The sequence below is a fragment of the Myxine glutinosa genome, chromosome 8, assembly GCF_964187855.1.
Source record: "Myxine glutinosa chromosome 8, kmMyxGlut1.1, whole genome shotgun sequence".
Classification (NCBI taxonomy): domain Eukaryota; kingdom Metazoa; phylum Chordata; class Myxini; order Myxiniformes; family Myxinidae; genus Myxine; species Myxine glutinosa.
In genome coordinates this window covers 131,933,174-131,951,867 of record NC_136268.1, presented here as the reverse complement: position 1 = coordinate 131,951,867, position 18,694 = coordinate 131,933,174, and the positions used below count along the sequence as shown (strand labels likewise).

General features: G+C 41.0%; 1 protein-coding gene across 1 annotated transcript in view; it reads right to left on the bottom strand.

The window, feature by feature from the left end:
* Positions 1-18,694, bottom strand: part of LOC137432919 (BMP/retinoic acid-inducible neural-specific protein 3) — a 381,034-nt gene that overhangs the window by 193,742 nt on the left and 168,598 nt on the right. The window lies entirely within an intron of this gene.

Here is an 18,694-nt window from a genome sequence, read left to right as displayed (position 1 = left end):
CCGGCTTCGCCGGCTACTAGTACCCGACTGCAAAGCCGCAATGAGCCGGCGAAGCCAAAGCCTCTTGCCACTATTTTACCCATCACCATGGCATCAGTAGGTTAGGTAGTTGGTAGTAGGTAGGTGTAGTAGGTACCATACCAAGTTCAAAATGACACCATTTGCATTCTGGATGAGATTAAAATATATAAAATTTCCTTCTTGATTAATTCGGTGAATTCCGTCTCAACTTCGGATATTTCCGGCCGTGAAAAACTATCGCCGACGGCCACGAGATTAAAAAAAAAAAATCTTCGTCAATTTTAGAATATTTGACGCCGTTGTCAGCCTCCGAAACGCGGTAAAAAGCTTTTTTGAAATATTTTTTCAAATGCTCGAATCTCATTGGTTCCAGTGTTTGGTGACGATTTTCATTGAAGATAACCAGGGCCCGGGGAACAAGGCTGGGCTTAAAGTATCTTAATTACAAATTACAAAAAAAAACAAAAAAAAAAAAAACATTTCCTTCTCTGTTCTCATTCGTTTATTCATTCTTATTCGTTCGTTCGTTCTTCGACCACGTGTTTCTCCCCCATTTCCCCAGATAGTTTTCACTCATTAACCTTCAATGTTTACACTTTCCCCTCAAGTTATGTATTCCGTCATATTTTATAACACCTTTTTCTTCTTCTTCTTTAAAAGGCTGCTTTCGACTTGCTCACCAAATCAATTCATCCCAAAAAAAATATCCATCTCCTATAGTGCCTTTTTTCTACATTCCCGAAACTCTCCTGCACTCCATCCTCCATCCAGCGTCCTTAAACGTATTTTTAACTCAAAGGTCACAAGAAACTCATTTTGCAATAAATGTTCGTTTCCCATAAATCGTACACTTTCAAAAATCCAATCTCACCCCTCCCCTCCAAATCTTCCCCATAACCCCTCCCCTCCAAATCTTCCCCATCACCCCTCCCCTCCAATTCTTCCCCATCACCCATCCCTTTCAAATCTCCCCCCTTGCCCCCTCCCTCCTAAACTACCCCCTCACCCCTCCCCGCCAAGACGCCCCCTCGCCCCTCCCCTCCTAGACTCCTGCCTCACCCCTCCCCTCCAAATCTCCCCCATATCCCATCCCTTTCAAATCCCTCCCCTTGTCCCTTCCCTCCCAAACTCCCCCCTCACCCCTCCCCTTCAAATCTCCCCACCCTCATTGCTTCTCAATTTCCCCCCTCTCACTCCCCCTCCTCAAAGCGTCCTCCCCGCTTCTTCCCCCTTCAAACTCTCACCTCCATCTCCCCCAACCTTCTGCCTCGCTCTTCCCCCTCCTCAAATAACACCTCATTGTGGCTCACCCAATCACCATCAAACCTTTTGTCCGCCCCATCCTTCCCTTTCTCCGAGCTATTCTGAAATCTCTGACACACCTTCAACAGCTCTCCCTACCTCTTCCACCTCTTCCACATCTTACCCTACCCCTCCTCCCCCCTGTTCTGTATCTGATGCTCCCCCTTCCTCTTCATTAACGGTATGGACCTCAAACATCCGGGGCCTTCGTTCAAACTTAACTGATCTCTCCATACAGGTTGCTTCTGTCAAACCAGACGTGATCTGCTTAACAGAAACTTTCCTCCTTTATGATGTCTCTGATTCCATAGTATCTCTCCCGGGCTACTCCCTCCTCCGGTATGATAGACCTGAGCCTCGTCCTGGAGGCGGGGTTGCTATCTTTATCAAAAACTCTCTTCCTCACTCGCCCTGCACTGCACTCTCTCCACCTCACCCCCAGGAATACCTCTGGCTACGGCTTCCCCTTCGCTCCCACCTCTTGTTCATATGTGTGTTGTACCGTCCACCAAACAGTGATGACTCCATCTACATCTCGCTGTCTGATGATATGGACCAACTTCTATCTACTCATCCCAACTCTCTCTTCCTCATATGTGGTGATTTCAACTGTCATCATGCCAGTTGGCTGGGTGTGGGTACCTCTCTCACCAGCCATGGCTCCTCAGCAAAGGACTTCTGCGACTCACTGGGACTGACACAATCTGTCAATTTCCCGACCCGGATCTCAGTCAACGGAACATCTTCTCTTCTGGACTTGGTTATGACTAACTTCCCTGAAAATGTCTGCTGCTCTTCTTCTGCTCCGATCGGATCATCTGATCATGTCCTTGTTAAAGTGGACATCTCTCTGACCATCCTCAGGGAGCCTGCTCAGCGTCGACGAGTCTGGCATTTCACTCAGGCCAACTGGCACGGTCTTCAAGCAGCCATCAATCATCTGGACTGGTCTCCCATCTCTACCACCTCTGACATCAACTCATCCTGGGAATTCTTCCAAAGTAAATTGCTCTCTCTCATGCACAGATTTATCCCATCTCGTCTTCAGTTGTCATACCCTTCCTCCCGTCCATGGTACACGGAATCTTGTGGTGAGGCTGTTGCCCAGAAACAACTTGCCTTCGTCTCCTGGAAAGCAAATCCAACGGAAGGAAATCTCATTTCCTTTCACAAAGCCCGAAACAAGTGTGTGTCCACCCTCAGGAGAGCCAGGAAACAATATCTCTCCGTTCTCAAGACCGAACTCTCTTATCTGTCTCCCTCTTCCAAATCCTGGTGGCGTCTGGTCAAATCCGTTTCTGGTGTTTGTTCCCCCTCCATCCCCTCCCTTACCTCAAACGGCTACACAGCTGACTCCGCACGTGAAAAAGCTGAATGCCTCAACTCTGTGTTTGCCTCTAAATCTTGTGTCCCAAACCCATCCCTCTCTGTACCCACCATACCCAGTCGTACCCTGCTGCTCCTGGACTCCGTGTCCTTTCCTCCTGACAAGGTGGAAAAGTTTCTGTCAACCCTCGACTCTGATTCTGCAACTGGACCCGACGGCATCAGCCCACGGGTCCTAAAATCCTGCTCTGCTGCTCTATCTCACCCTCTCTCTGTTCTCTTCACCCTCTCTTTTGCTCAAGGTCAACTGCCATCTGCTTGGAAATCAGCCAACATCACCGCTTTGCACAAAAAAGGTGCAAAAACAGATCCTAGCAACTACAGACCAATCAGCCTTCTCCCAATTATCAGCAAAGTCATGGAATCCATCATTGCTTCGGATATGAAATCTTTCCTCTTCTCCAATGGCTTGATCTCTGATCATCAATTTGGTTTCAGACCAGGTCACTCTACTCTGGACATGCTGCTTCTGCTGTCTCAACAATGGATGGAGGTCCTCAATGCCAAACAGGAAATTAGAGCGGTCTCCCTCGACATATCACGTGCCTTCGACACGGTCTGGCACCCCGCTCTGCTCACCAAACTCTCCTCCTTTGGTATCCATGGAAATCTCCACGCATGGCTGGCGGACTTCCTCTCTAGTCGTCGTCAACGTGTGGCCCTGAATGGGTTTCTCTCATCTCCTCTTCCTGTTCAGGCTGGAGTTCCCCAAGGCAGTGTTCTGGGCCCCGTGCTTTTTCTGGTCTTCATCAATGATCTCTCTGACTCTCTCGAAAATCCTCTCTATCTCTTTGCTGATGACTCCACTCTCTGCCGCTCCATTCCTCTTCCCTCAGATCGGCAGTCTGCTGCCTCCTCACTCTCTGAAGACCTGGACAAAATCACAGACTGGTCAAACAAGTGGAACATGTCTTTCAATCCTGACAAATCTCACACTCTTACTATGTCTCTCCGAAAAGATCGACTGGACAACCCTCCCATCTACTTTCTCAACAATCCTCTCCAAGAAGTTCTGTCGCTCAAGATTTTGGGTCTCACTATCTGCCATGATCTTTCTTGGGAAAACCACATTTCCAAGCTGGCCTCCAAAGCCAGTCGCCGACTGGGCATCCTCCGTCGTGCGAAGTCCTTCCTCGGCACACCTGAGCTCCTCACCACATACAAGGCTTTCATCCGCAGCTCAATGGAATACTGTTCTCCCCTATGGGCCGGTGCTCCTGCCTCACACCTAGCTCGGCTTCACGCTGTTGAAACCAAAGCTTTCAGAATTATTGGAATCTCCCGCGATGAAGCTATCTCTGAGGGCCTTTCACTCACTCACCGCAGGCAGGTAGGTGGTCTTTCTGTCTTCTACCGACTCCTCTCCGGCCTTGCACCCCCAGCTCTCTCTGTGCTCTGTCCCCCAAATATTCCTACAGGTCGCACAAGATCTGCCAGCAACCCTCTGATGGTTAAACTGCCGAAATCTCGGCTCTCTGCTCACCTTCACTCTTTCATTCCTCTTTTCTCCCGCCTCTGGAACAAACTCCCTCACTCCCTTCAATCCCACTCCTCCCTCCAGGTCTTTAAAACAGCTGTTCACCACCATCTCTTATCTTCCCCCATCCAAAACCTTGATCTTTTCTACCCCCGCTAATTCACCCCAGATCCACCTTGTTTGAAATTCCAACTTCTTTCCTGGAAGTCCTGGCAGTGTCCATATGTTTTATACCTCTCCCACCGCCCCCTTCCCACGCCCCCCCCCCCCAAAGCCCTCGCCCTCTCTCAGATCTCTCGATGTCTCCATGTCTCTCGGTCCCTGCTCTCAAATGTTGTGTTTGTGTCCTTCCCCCTCTCTCCCCATCTTGTCTACCGCTCCCTATGTTATATGTTTTATGTGTCGGTTTGTCTTTCTGTGTGATTAATGTTCGCTCTCTCACGAGCCTCGATCTTGTATACAAAAAAAAAAAAAAAAAAAAAAAAAAAAAAAAAAAAGAGGTGCATAAGATTGTGAATCAAACAAAGACGGGTGAAACAAACTCCTATTGAACTTTTTCGCAATTTTTTTATGCATACTTCCGCATCCGGAAGATGGCGGCCTCCATTGAGTGATTTGGTTTTTGAAATATTTTTTCAAATGCTCGAATCTCATTGGTTCCGGTGTTTGATGACGATTTTCGTTTAAGATAACCAGGCCCGTGCGGGCCGAGGTTGGTCTTAAAGTATTTTAATTACAAATTAGAGGTGCATAAGATTGTGAATCAAACAAAGACGGGTGAAACAAACTCCTATGGAACTTTTTCAAATTTGTTATGCATACGTCCGCATCCGCAAGATGGCGGCCTCCATTGAGCGATTTGGTGCGTCAAAGCTTTGAAATTTTCAAGCCAAGGGATCCAGCATAATCTGGTTTTTCAACATAATACGTACGCATTCATTGACAACACCGGCTTCGCCGGCTATAATAAAGCTTTGTTGAACATTTGATGACAAAACTCAAATGGTAAATTTAAATTTCAAGTTAATTGGACGAATGCTGATGATTTTATGTGATGCTGACCTTTGACCGTTTGACAATTATTAATTTGTCTTCTCCATATTATCATAATAATGCTTTGTTGAAAGTTTGATGACAAAATTCAAATGGTAAATTGAAATTTCAGGTCATTTAGATGAAAAAAATGATGATTTTATATCATGCTGACCTTTGACTTTTTGACCTTTAAAAAATATATATTAATTTGCCTTCTCCGTATTATCAAAATAAAGGTTTGGTGAAAAGATGATGACAATCATACTAAGATACACCATTTGGCATCTGTCTGTCTGTCTGATGAATTTTTGACCGCGATACAATCCGTCGTGATACAATCCGTCGTTACTTATCCAATCTCAACCAAACTTGACAGGATGACTAAGGGGTACACAATGAAGGTTGTAGCGCATTCATTTGCCCCCCTTCCCAAGGAGGTTTCTTCCCCAAGCTGTTTTCCCCGCCATTGCCATAAATGGAGTTGCATGTTGAGGTGTATATTGATGTTAAGTTAGCGTGGCGTTTTCGTGGCGTTTTTCGAAGTCGTGGCGTTTTTCGAAGACCGCTTCGAATAACAAAACTAACGATAATAGCCGGCGAAGCCGGTGTTGTGAATGCACGCGTACGTATTATGTTGAAAAACCAGATTTTGCTGGATCCTTTGAGAATTCCAAGCGTTGACGCACCAAATCACTCAATGGAGGCCGCCATCTTGCGGATACGGAAGTGTGCATAACAATTGAAAAAAGTTCAATAGGAGTTTGTTTCACCCGTCTTTTTTTGATTCACAATCTTATGCACCTCTAATTTGTAATTAAAATACTTTAAGACCAACCTCGTTATCTTCAACGAAAATTGTCACCAAACACCGGAACCAATGAGATTCGAGCATTTGAAAAAATATTTCAAAAACCAAATCACTCAATGGAGGCCGCCATCTTCCGGATGTGGAAGTATGCATAAAAAAATTGCGAAAAAGTTCAATAGGAGTTTGTTTCACCCGTCTTTGTTTGATTCACAATCTTATGCACCTCTAATTTGTAATTAAAATACTTTAAGACCAACCTCGTTATCTTCAACAAAAATCGTCAACAAACACCGAAACCAATGAGATTCGAGCATTTGAAAAAATATTTCAAAAAAGCTTATTACGCGTTTCGGAGGGTGAAAACGGCGTCAAATATTCTAAAATTGACGAAGAATTATTTTTTAGGAATCTCGCGGCCGTAGGGGATAGTTTTTCATGGCAGGAAATATCCGAAGTTGGACGGAATTCACCGAATTAATCAAGAAGTACATTTTATCAATTTTAATCTCATCCAGAATGCAAATGGTGTCATTTTAGGTCTGAATTTGCGAAATTTTGTGAGCTGACCAATCAGCGATCAGCTTAGGTCAGCCAATCAGCGCCATCGACACGGTTTGATTAACGACAGTCACACATTGCCGTTGAATTGTTCAACGTGGTTCAAAGAAATAGTGGCAAGAGGCTTGAATCCCTGGTGTTGGGCTAGCGGCTAGGGTGCCGGCTTCGGATACCAAGGATCCTGGGTTCGAATCCCGGTTGATCGCTGAATTAACACCAGGGGGGTTGACTCAGCCTGTCATCCTTCCGAGGTCGGCTAATTGAGTACCAGTTCACTGGTTGTTAAAGTTAAAGGCGGCAAAAGGCGGTGTCGTTAAAGGCGGCAAAAAGGGTTGGCGTCAGGAAGGGCATCCGGCCGTAAAACATTGCTTCAAATAGGGGACCGAAAAACAACAACAACCACGGTTCCCGAAAAAGGCCAACCCCCGCTTTGCGGGGAAAAATGGCCTCTAAAGGTGGTTATTTTTACACATTGCCGTTGAAAAAGCGCTATCGTCTGATCTGTCGGCACTGATCTTACTGCAAGCTAACTTCTTCTGGTGGAGGACGCCGCAGTGCCCGGAGAGAACCAGTCCTGACAGCGACTGAAGTTAGAAGACTACACACATACTGTGAAAACGTATATTAAGCCCAGTTAAAATTTCGTAAAATAGGCCTTAAGCTAGCACATCGTATAGTTACTTCCTTAAGCTTCTTGTGACATTTATTGTATGTAGGTATTGGGGAGGACTGTCTGCTCTTCTCTTGTACCAAGTCTTACCAGGTACGGTACCTACTACACCTACCTACTACCAACTACCTAACCTACTGATGCCATAGTGATGGGTAAAATAGTGGCAAGAGGCTTTGGCTTCGCCGGCTCATTGCGGTTTTGCAGTCGGGTACTAGTAGCATAAATATGAATGTTATTACAAAACAATATTAATACCAATGATATCACAACTCCCCAAGGGGTTTTTCCTCCTTGAACAAACTTTGAGTCAACGTTTATAAATAGCTTATCATGGCGTTTCTGTGAGAGCAAAGGCCCAATGGCCTCTACCAGAGGTAAAAAATATTATAAACCGCAAACACACATGATTAGCTTTTTAAACAGTCACTAATGCTGTTTATAACACTAAACAAAGAAATTTGGAGGAATCGCGACATCCGTGAGGTAAGTTTTACTTACAGAACTGAGTGAAGATCTACTGTAATCTATATACCCCACAAGGTTTGGGTTATTAACATCACCCTTCCTGCCACTAACATGGCGTTTTTCGTAGCGGCCTTTTGAAACTCGCTCCTGCTGTTTAACACGAAACTGAAAGAGAGGAAGCCCGGGTTGTGCTCATTTACCAAGCAGCAAGCTAGTGCTTGCCAAGTCAGTCGTTCCTTAACGGTTTTGAATGGAGTGCTTGCTAGGATGCTTAAACCCTTGGCGATCTCTCTACAAGAAACTTGGTAAATGAACACACCCAATGTTCTTGAGACCCGACCATAGATCGACTGTAATCTATGTACCCCAAAGAGGAATGACCCTTCCTGCAGCTCCCGTCGTGTGCAGGTGTACTGGTAGCTCAAATGGTAAAGAGTTACGTCGTGGACGGACACACGGACACACACACACACACACACACACACACACACACACACACACACACACACACACACACACGTGATTGCAAAACCCCGGTCTACTGCTGTGCAAGGGACGGGCTAGTACAGTAATTGCAGGTCCCTTTCATTGCGACCTAATCACACATTTCGTTGTGACTTAACCCCATGTAATTGTTCTGAATTTATTTCCGTTAGAGAGACTGGATGACAAAACATAGGAATCTCCATCGGTGGTACATGCACTTTAATGCTGCATTGTAGCGAATGTTTTCAAATGGGGATCCAAAGTGGAAGTAACAATCTCAATACCACTGGTATGTTCACCTGCGACAGCAATCATTGCATTCATTGACCATAAGAGCGTTCAAATCTGAGCCAGGGGAATGGCATTCCACACCTTGATGGCATTCCAAGATGACGATTAATGATATTCCAGAGATGTTCACTTAGATTTAAATCTGGCGAGTTCTCATTGATGTATTTATCTGCCGTCACATTGCCATGGCTATGGATCAAGTTGGTGTGAAAGGTTTCGGCAATGCGACCCCACATCATGACACTTCCACGTCCAAACCTTGCGGCTTCCCAGACACAGATGGGCATTTTGCTCGCTAAGTCTTCTGTAGACCCATGAACGGCCATCATGACTTTCAAGGGAAATCTGGATTTGTCACTTAACATAACACTTACCAATTGCCTCTGTGTCCATCGGACATGTTTATTGTCCATGCAAGTGTGCTTGGAAGTGTTGTGTTGCAGGTCTTGGATACTGGACAGTACAACAAACACAGATACCTGCAACATGGTGTTGACACTTGTACTGTACGGTCCTATGAGTATGTTTACAGTACCCGTTGGTAGTTTATTGGTAGTTTGCAGTACTTCTTGGTTTCTTTATTGTTGATCCAGTGGCTTGATAACATCTTCTGGGGTCAGAAATAGTTCCTCTCCTCATGCTAAAGAGCCTTGAGATATAGCTAATAGAATACCATGTTTGAAGATGTCCAATGGTTTCATTCCTCTCGTTTTCTGACATATGGCATTGTATTTGATTGTCAAAGAAAGTAATCAGTGTGTTTTTGGATGATGCCCCTGTGGGTGTCTTGGAAATAATTTCAAATTTGCTCAGAATGCCTCGTGTCACCTCTAAAAACCTTGGGTGCATTTGTTGCATTGTGCTGAATGATTTTTGTTGAGGCAATTATGTTACGTGGAAACTTGCTATCCGGTGTTCTGCACATCCCTTGTGCCAAAAAGGCATTTTCAACAAACGCTACAAAAGTTCTTCATCAATTACATTATCAATTTTACATGTTTGGTTTTATATGGTGGAGAGTATATTTATTCAGGACAGAATGATCCATTTCCAGTTACAGTTCAGCAAGTTTCATAAGGTTTGAAAGTTGTATCAGTGTTCGGCCATTCCCAAGTTCAAACTGGAAGGGTAATAGTGATAAATTTGCAGTCGATGTAAAACTTCGTGAGTAAAGTTAAAATGGCCATAAAGGAGGAAGAAACACAGAAAACCTGATCCAGAGTTGTACTTATAATCTTAAGATAAAGTTGGAACTCTCATATGTTCAAAAGACGGAAGGAAGAATGGTGTTGTTGAACTATTCTTGTTTTGCAAGCCTATGGATGGAATAAACTGTCAGAGAGTCTGAGTGGGTTCCACTCAAGCCTGAATCGATCAACAATGCCCCTTCATTTGGAATTTTGGAGTTTTTTATTTTATTGACTCTTCAACCCCTGTCTTGGCGTGAGAGCAAAGAAAACACAAGAATACAAATGTCTACAAAACGGATGATGCCTGGATAAGTTAACCAGATATAATGTATTTTTGAGGACGACTCAGCATGCAGAATTCCTCTATGACAGCAAAGAAGTGAACAAGTTATTAGAACCTGGATAATATGCTTCCAATAAACTTCGCCACATTAACAAGCTGATCAATATTACCTATATTTAATAGCTCATTCATTTTATGGGCCGAGGAGTTTTTTCCCAATAACGACGTTTCATACACTTCTTGCGAGATTCATTGAACACTGGAAGATAACACAAGAAGAAAGCCAAATTCGTCACCAGTAGCATTAGCCTGAAGACATAACTGTTGGAAAGTATCTTTCAAATAACAACCATGAGAAACAGGAAGATTATGGTTGCCACAGCGAAATTTTCAAATATTAACTCTGAAGACTGGAGAAAGTTGCAGTAAATAAAGTTCGAATAAATATATTTTTCTTAAATAAACTGTAATTTGAGCACAAGGATGTTACTGTTGACTTTATCATGTCAAATCTGCACACTCGTATCAATAATTTTGTGTTTGATGGAATAATTAAATCATGATTTATCAAAGTTAGAGAAATCATACCACATATTGGAATAACCACAGTGATCAACAATGCTTTTCACAGTCGATATCCATTTGTACTCAAATATTTCATTTCATGAAGACACCTTTCTAATCTAAGCATAAAAGGAGAAAATTTGTTCTGCTTGGCACTTGCAATTCGCAAAAAATTTTTTTACCATCTCTTGTCAATAAAGTCTCATATAGGGTAACTTCCTGTTTTTTCCAAATACCATGCAGTTAGCAGTCCTTTTATTGAGGTGTAATATTTCTTTAATAAACTTGTGATGGAAAATTTCAATATTGCTAGTATTGAAACAACCCCAAAACTCACAACCATATACAGTAATAAAAGAATATCCATGCAACCCACTCTTGGTTTGAATACCAATCAGCTTACCTCCAATCCTTCATCCATCATTTCTCCATCAGTGGAAGCATCTTCCATAATTATTATGTGCAGCCATGCTCCTTCCTTCCATTATTTAAGCTGTCATCATGATCTTACATCAAATACTATGTCTACTTCTGAGCTTTTCAAATCCTCTATGTCATTCCTTTTATGTGCTTTCTCGTTTCTCCCATCTGGTCGTAGGCATACCCCCAGCCCTCTATCATTAATTTATTCCATTAACCTAAACATCCATATTTGTTTTCTACGAATGAAAAATATGAAATTCCTTGCAATCCTGACTCACCCCTCCCAGAGATCTTAGGTGTGAGACAATTTCACCCCCACATTGCCAGAAAACAGAAGATTAAAAAAGGAAATTGACACAATACACGACTTCTGAAAATATGTAATCCACCCCAGGATGCTCGGTGTGCATGTGCAGAAACCCCTAGAAACAGCTGTGTATGGAGCACCCTAAAGTATATATTGTGTGTGAGAGATAAGGATTGTTACCTGAAATGGCTCAAAAAGCTTCTAAAATAAGCTGAAAATACTTGTAAAAGTACCTGAGAGAAAAGGGTGTGCCTCAACACAATGAAAGAGTTGGAGAACAAGCTTAGCTCACCAAAAGGGCAGCTACTCATTCTGCAAACTCCCTCGATGATGTGCCCAGTGCAAGGCCCAAGTGCACGGGCGTGTGCTACCCAAATCACAAACAGTGAATAGTCTTTGAACCTTGCAGGAATACATCATGTGAAAATACATGGCAGGCTTCGTGATTTATTTCATGGATGTTTGCAATTGGAACGGCGATGGTTTGCACCGTTACCAAGCAATGGCAACCAACACTTTGATGAAGGACATTTTTACAACGTGAAAATACACAAAGCATGTGTATCTGGATTGGTTGCCTCTGAACACAAATGGGAAGGATATGATTGAGGCTTGTGAATGCACAGGGTAACTTTTGAATCAACTTTGAAAATTATGATATTTACTATCAATCATGTTGGGGTGGGTGGGGGAGTGGGAGGAGGTAGGGATGTTATAAATATATTGTTTTTTTTGGTTCTGGAGCCACAGGAGAAATACGAGATTTTTGCATCTATTGCTAAAAGCAGAAGTGTGTGTGTGTGTGTGTGTGTGTGTGTGTGTGTGTGTGTGTGTGTGTGTGTGTGTGTGTGTGTCCAGGTTTACTCTGGAGTAAACTTCCAGAAACAATACAACAGAGAGAGCGACCAAGAGTTGTGTACACTTTGGGAAATTCAATTCGGGGAAAGATCTTCAACTACAAGGACACTGTACAATCTATAGATGTAGAGGAATGTTTAAATAACACACATCATTGTAATTGTGAACATTCCGCATTCAAAGATCCACATCATAAACACGTCATCTCAGGTGATCTCAGAATAGTGAAAGATAAAAGATTACGTGCATTACTTACAAAAGGACCAAATTATAGAGAAAATAAAATTATAAACTGAAATAAAGCAATGGAACTTACAATGATGGGACTGGGCGAATGGATGAAAGAACAAATTGATAAACATAAAGTACCAAACACACAAATGGCTTTATGGTTGGAGGAGGTAGAGAAACATGTGAAAAGGAGAGTTGTTGATTTGAAAAGAAAAGTTCGAATCAATAATCCGAAGGCAATTTTAAACAATCCAGAGACACGTGATTGCTTAAGGCAGCTTCAAACACAATATGTTATTGTTCCAATTGACAAAGCAAATAATAATATTGCATTTGTATGTAAAACATTCTACATTCAAACACTTTTGGAAGAATTGGGCTTAGACACGGGAATTTCAAAGACCTACAAAATAAGTAACGATAACAAAACAGACTTGATACAACACCATACAAATCACTCAACGGTGAGAAGACCGCGAGTTCCGGATAAACACCATAAATTACCATTCATTTAATGGATCCCAAAAATGCACAAACACCCTTGTAAGATGAGGTTCATCATCGCAAGTAGAGAATGTATTTTGAAACCTTTGTCGGGCAGTATTACAGCGGCAATGAAACTAATCTATAAATGCTTTAAAAACTACCATGAAAAAGTGAAGTTTTATTCTGGTATTAGGAAATTCTGGATCATTGACAATTCCAAACCGGTAATCGACAGTGTCCACAACATTAATAACAAGGGTAAAGCAAAATGTCTTTCAACCTTTGATTTTTCCACATTGTACACAAACATTCCACATGATAAGCTCGTAACTGCATTGGACAGAGCAATAGATAAAGCATTTGCAGGAGGTAATAGAGTATACATTAATGTATATCAAAACAGAGCACACTGGTCTGTAAAGGATAATCAATATTCATGCAGTTTTTCAAAAAGTAAACTCAAAGAAAGTATTCGATTTCTGCTGAACAACAGTTTATTTACATTTGGCAACAAGATGCTCCAGCAGACAGTGGGCATACCCATGGGTTCAGATCCGGCCCCTTTCTTTGCAAATTTGTTTCTGCACATGTACGAGTTTGATTGGGTCCAGAACATGTACAGGAATAAACTAACAACTGCACGAAGATGCGGAAACATCTTCAGGTTCATTGATGATTTGTTGGCAATTAATGATGGATTTATATTTGAGCAGCTTCATGATGATATATATACAAAAGAACTTGAATTAAAAAAGGAAAACTAAACTTCCACTTCAGTTTCCTTTTTAGAATTACAAATTGACATCCATAATAATAAATTTCACACCAAATTATTTGATAAACGAGATGCATTTCCATTCCACATTGTCCGAATGCCTTTCTTAGACAGCAACATTCCCAAAAAGCTATTTTATGGTACGGTTGCAGGTGAAATAATTAGGACTGTGAGAGCAACCACACACAGCTCTGAACTGGTCAATAAATTACAACAACTAGTCAGACGTATGTTAACGCAGGGAGCTACAGTCGGTCGATTAAAACAAGTTTTCTTTAAAATCACAAAACGACACCAAATCGAATTAGTGAAATACAATACGAATAGTAAAAATATTATTCATGAGATTTTTTATGTAAATACAGTACAATATAATAAATAAATATACTACAAATCAATGTTGCTAAGAATCAGTGGTTGCTAGGATACGGCAGCATGCCAAAAACCATTATAAATGACAGTTTGAACATTCTAAGTGTACAATATAATATTATATTACAGTACAATATAATACAAGTACAGTTCAATATAATATTATTCATGAGATCTTTATGTAAATACAGTACAATATAATAATTAAATATACTACAAATCAATGTTGCTAAGAATCTGTGGTTGCTAGGATACGGCAGCATGCCAAAAATCGTTATAAATGACAGTTTGAACTTCGAAATAGAGTTTGATAGAAAGGTAGGTGGTGTGGTCATGCTGTTTGGTCGATTGTTGTGTTTAAGGGTGAGATGTGAATGATTTAATGATATTATCATATTATCGAGTGTGTAAGGAAAGTTATAAATATATGATAACACATTAAATCCTATTGCGAGTAAAGTTGGAATAAGTGATGTTGCATTGATGGGTTGACTGACTGCCTGGATGCAACTGAGGTTGTGGATCCACTGATTTACCATCAATTGATGTGGATCCATGATCGAGGTTGTGGATCCGCCGTTTGGAGAGGTCCTGGGCTGAAAGGATTGAACCCTCGAGGAAGAACGGTGCCCAGCTGATGATCCATGCAGTCGGGAAACTAGTCAGTTGCTTACGGGTTAAGGTTCTTGCTTTAGGTGGAGGAACTATGTTTGAGGTTTAAAATTTAAAAAAAGTTGAATATGGGATGTTGTGAAATTAACATCATTTACAGCAATCCTTTAAATTATTTAAGTTTAGGAACAACCGATACTGAGACAATTAATTGTGTGTGTGTGTGTGTGTGTGTGTGTGTGTGTGTGTGTGTGTGTGTGTGAATGAAAGAGAGGGATAGAATTGTGAGGAACAGAAATGAAAAAACCAGGTGTGTGTGTGTGTGCGTGTGTGTGTGTGTGTGTGTGTGTGTGTGTCTGCCACTGCCATCGCTCATTTGTATTAACAGGAAATGGTATGAAATTAACACCTCACATCCACAAATATTTATCGTATCTTTGTGAGTCCGAATTTGCATCCAGGAACACAACAATTGTGGTTAAACATTTTTTAAATGCCTCTCTTTCGTTTAAATGCTGAAGAGTATGTTTAAAAGACTATTTCGCTTAAAGATGACTTAGAGGTTAAAAGTGCCCCAGTTAGTCTAAGAAAGTCATGGCAAAGGCCTCGTTAGGATTCATACGTTATTTTGAAAGTCCCGTATTGTATATTGTATTGTATATACATCAAATGCTAAAAAAAATACTTCGGAGTGAGCATACAAAGATGCAAATGTTGAAGATGGAGAGTGATGACCAAGTGAGTCGTCAACAAATTAACTAATCACGTAAATGAATCGGTGGACAACTTTGCACAACAAATTGCACTTCAAAATTACTATCTTTGGAGAGATCTTTTCATCAGTCCTTGAGGAAATAAAATGCTCAAGGCGAAATCTTAAAAAAGCAAAGGATGTAAAAATAAAGAAAGGACATTTCGTTTTGCCCAGGGCAGATGGCTTACTTGCTTACATACTGCCAGAAAATAACTTTCGTGGAGCCAGCTGGCAAAGCCTTGCAATGCTCATTTGTGGTTCTAAATATTTCTCAAGATATTTCACATCATCATCTTCAGCAGGTGGCATCACAATCCAATCATTTGATGCTTGTAACACAAATGTATATTTTACAGAATTATATAATGTAAACCAACTGCTGGCTTGTGCATTACCCGCAACACAAGCTAAGTGGTTGTCCATCTATCAATCTCATCCTCATTTCTGTCTTCATTCCTAACTTCTGAAGCTCACTTGCATCATCAAGTAAGCGGACCACTAATTCTGTAGATATTTCACTTAAGTTCCATCTCTGCATATCCTTCACTTTCAAAGATCCTTGACACATGTTTTTCAATAAATGATGCACAAATTGCTCAACTGCAATCGTTTTTCTATATGTAGGTTGATACTTGAGAATAGAATAAGAGATCAATAAAATAATGACCTATGTTGAAAAGACAAGTGGCAAATATAATTTGCTCTTCAGACATGTTATCAGCTTCGGTAGAACCAATGCTTTATAGAGAGGTGCACAAGACAAGACAAGTCATTGAACAGTTTCACAGGTGTAAAGATTTTTTTTTTAAACAGACAACAAAGAACTTCGATTTTCTTTGTTCTTCCTGCAGGTTTTATTGTTGTTGTTCTAAAAATAGTTTTGTTTCTAATTTGTGAGAGCTGAGTTCAATGGTGTTTGTAGGTTTCATCCTGTAATTTGCTTCTCATGAGCAGAATGTACTGTGGAAAGAGCTCATGCTCGTGGACTGCTCCCAGGTTTATCATTAATTTTAGAGATGGTGCCTGTGAAGTACCAATGTGACAGTTAACATTTGGGTTATTGCATCCATTCTAACCTAGAAAAAAAATAATCAAATGATGTATGTACGATCTCTTTGCTATACTATCAGACAAATCTTCGATGCTTTAAATATTCGGTAATGGATGCAAGCCACTATCACTTTAAATTTTCAACAAAGCTTGATGATGAAAACATGGGGATCCCAAATTAATAATTGGGTCAAAAGTTCAAAGGTCAAGGTTGCATAAAATCTTCAATTTTCATCCGAATGACTTAAAATTTGAACAGGGTTTGTACATTGGGTCACTGAACTAAAATTTTAACAGGGTTTGCATATTGGGTCATTGAACTGAAATTTGAACAGGGTTTGTATATTGGGTCACTGAACTGAAATACGAACAGGGTTTGCATATTGGGTCACTCAACTGAAATTTGAACAGGGTTTGCATATTTGGTCACTAAACTGAAATTTGAACAAGGTTTGCATATTGGGTCACTGAACTGAAATACGAACAGGGTTTGCATATTGGGTCACTCAACTGAAATTTGAACAGGGTTTGCATATTGGGTCACTGAACTGAAATACGAACAGGGTTTGCATATTGGGTCACTGAACTGAAATACGAACAGGGTTTGCATATTGGGTCACTCAACTGAAATTTGAACAGGGTTTGCATATTTGGTCACTAAACTGAAATTTGAACAAGGTTTGCATATTGGGTCACTGAACTGAAATACGAACAGGGTTTGCATATTTAGTCACTAAACTGAAATTTGAACAAGGTTTGCATATTGGGTCACTGAACTGAAATACGAACAGGGTTTGCATATTTGGTCACTCAACTGAAATTTGAACAGGGTTTGCCCATTGGGTCACTGAACTTAAATTTGAACAGGGTTTGCACATTGGGTCACTGAACTGAAATTTGAACAGGGTTTGCATATTGGGTCACTGGACTGAAATTTGAACAGGGTTTGTACATTGGGTCACTGAACTGAAATTTGAACAGGGTTTGCATATTGGGTCACTGGACTGAAATTTGAACAGGGTTTGTACATTGGGTCACTGAACTAAAATTTTAACAGGGTTTGCATATTGGGTCATTGAACTGAAATTTGAACAGGGTTTGTATATTGGGCCACTGAACTGAAATTTGAACAGGGTTTGTATATTGGGTCACTGAACTGAAATACGAACAGGGTTTGCATATTGGGTCACTGAACTGAAATACGAACAGGGTTTGCATATTTGGTCACTAAACTGAAATTTGAACAAGGTTTGCATATTGGGTCACTGAACTGAAATACGAACAGGGTTTGCATATTTGGTCACTCAACTGAAATTTGAACAGGGTTTGCATATTTTGTCACTGAACTGAAATTTGAACAGGGTTTGCCCATTGGGTCACTGAACTGAAATTTGAACAGGGTTTGCATATTGGGTCACTGAACTGAAATACGAACAGGGTTTGCATATTGGGTCACTGAACTGAAATACGAACAGGGTTTGCATATTGGGTCACTGAACTGAAATACGAACAGGGTTTGCATATTGGGTCACTGAACTGAAATACGAACAGGGTTTGCATATTTGGTCACTAAACTGAAATTTGAACAAGGTTTGCATATTGGGTCACTGAACTGAAATACGAACAGGGTTTGCATATTTGGTCACTCAACTGAAATTTGAACAGGGTTTGCATATTTTGTCACTGAACTGAAATTTGAACAGGGTTTGCCCATTGGGTCACTGAACTGAAATTTGAACAGGGTTTGCATATTGGGTCACTGAACTGAAATACGAACAGGGTTTGCATATTGGGTCACTGAACTGAAATACGAACAGGGTTTGCATATTGGGTCACTGAACTGAAATACGAACAGGGTTTGCATATTGGGTCACTGAACTGAAATACGAACAGGGTTTGCATATTGGGTCACTCAACTGAAATTTGAACAGGGTTTGCATATTGGGTCACTGAACTGAAATTTGAACAGGGTTTGCCCATTGGGTCACTGAACTGAAATTTGAACAGGGTTTGCATATTGGGTCACTGGACTGAAATTTGAACAGGGTTTGCATATTGGGTCACTGAACTGAAATTTGAACAGGGTTTGCATATTGGGTCACTAAACTGAAATTTGAACAGGGTTTGCATATTGGGTCACTGAACTGAAATTTGAACAGGGTTTGCATATTGGGTCATTTAATTGGTTCACCAAAAAAAAAGGTAGAAGCCAATTGTTTTGAGGTCAAAAGGTCAAGGTCATAAAATCGTCAATTTCTATCTGATTGACTTGAATTGTAAGCAGTTT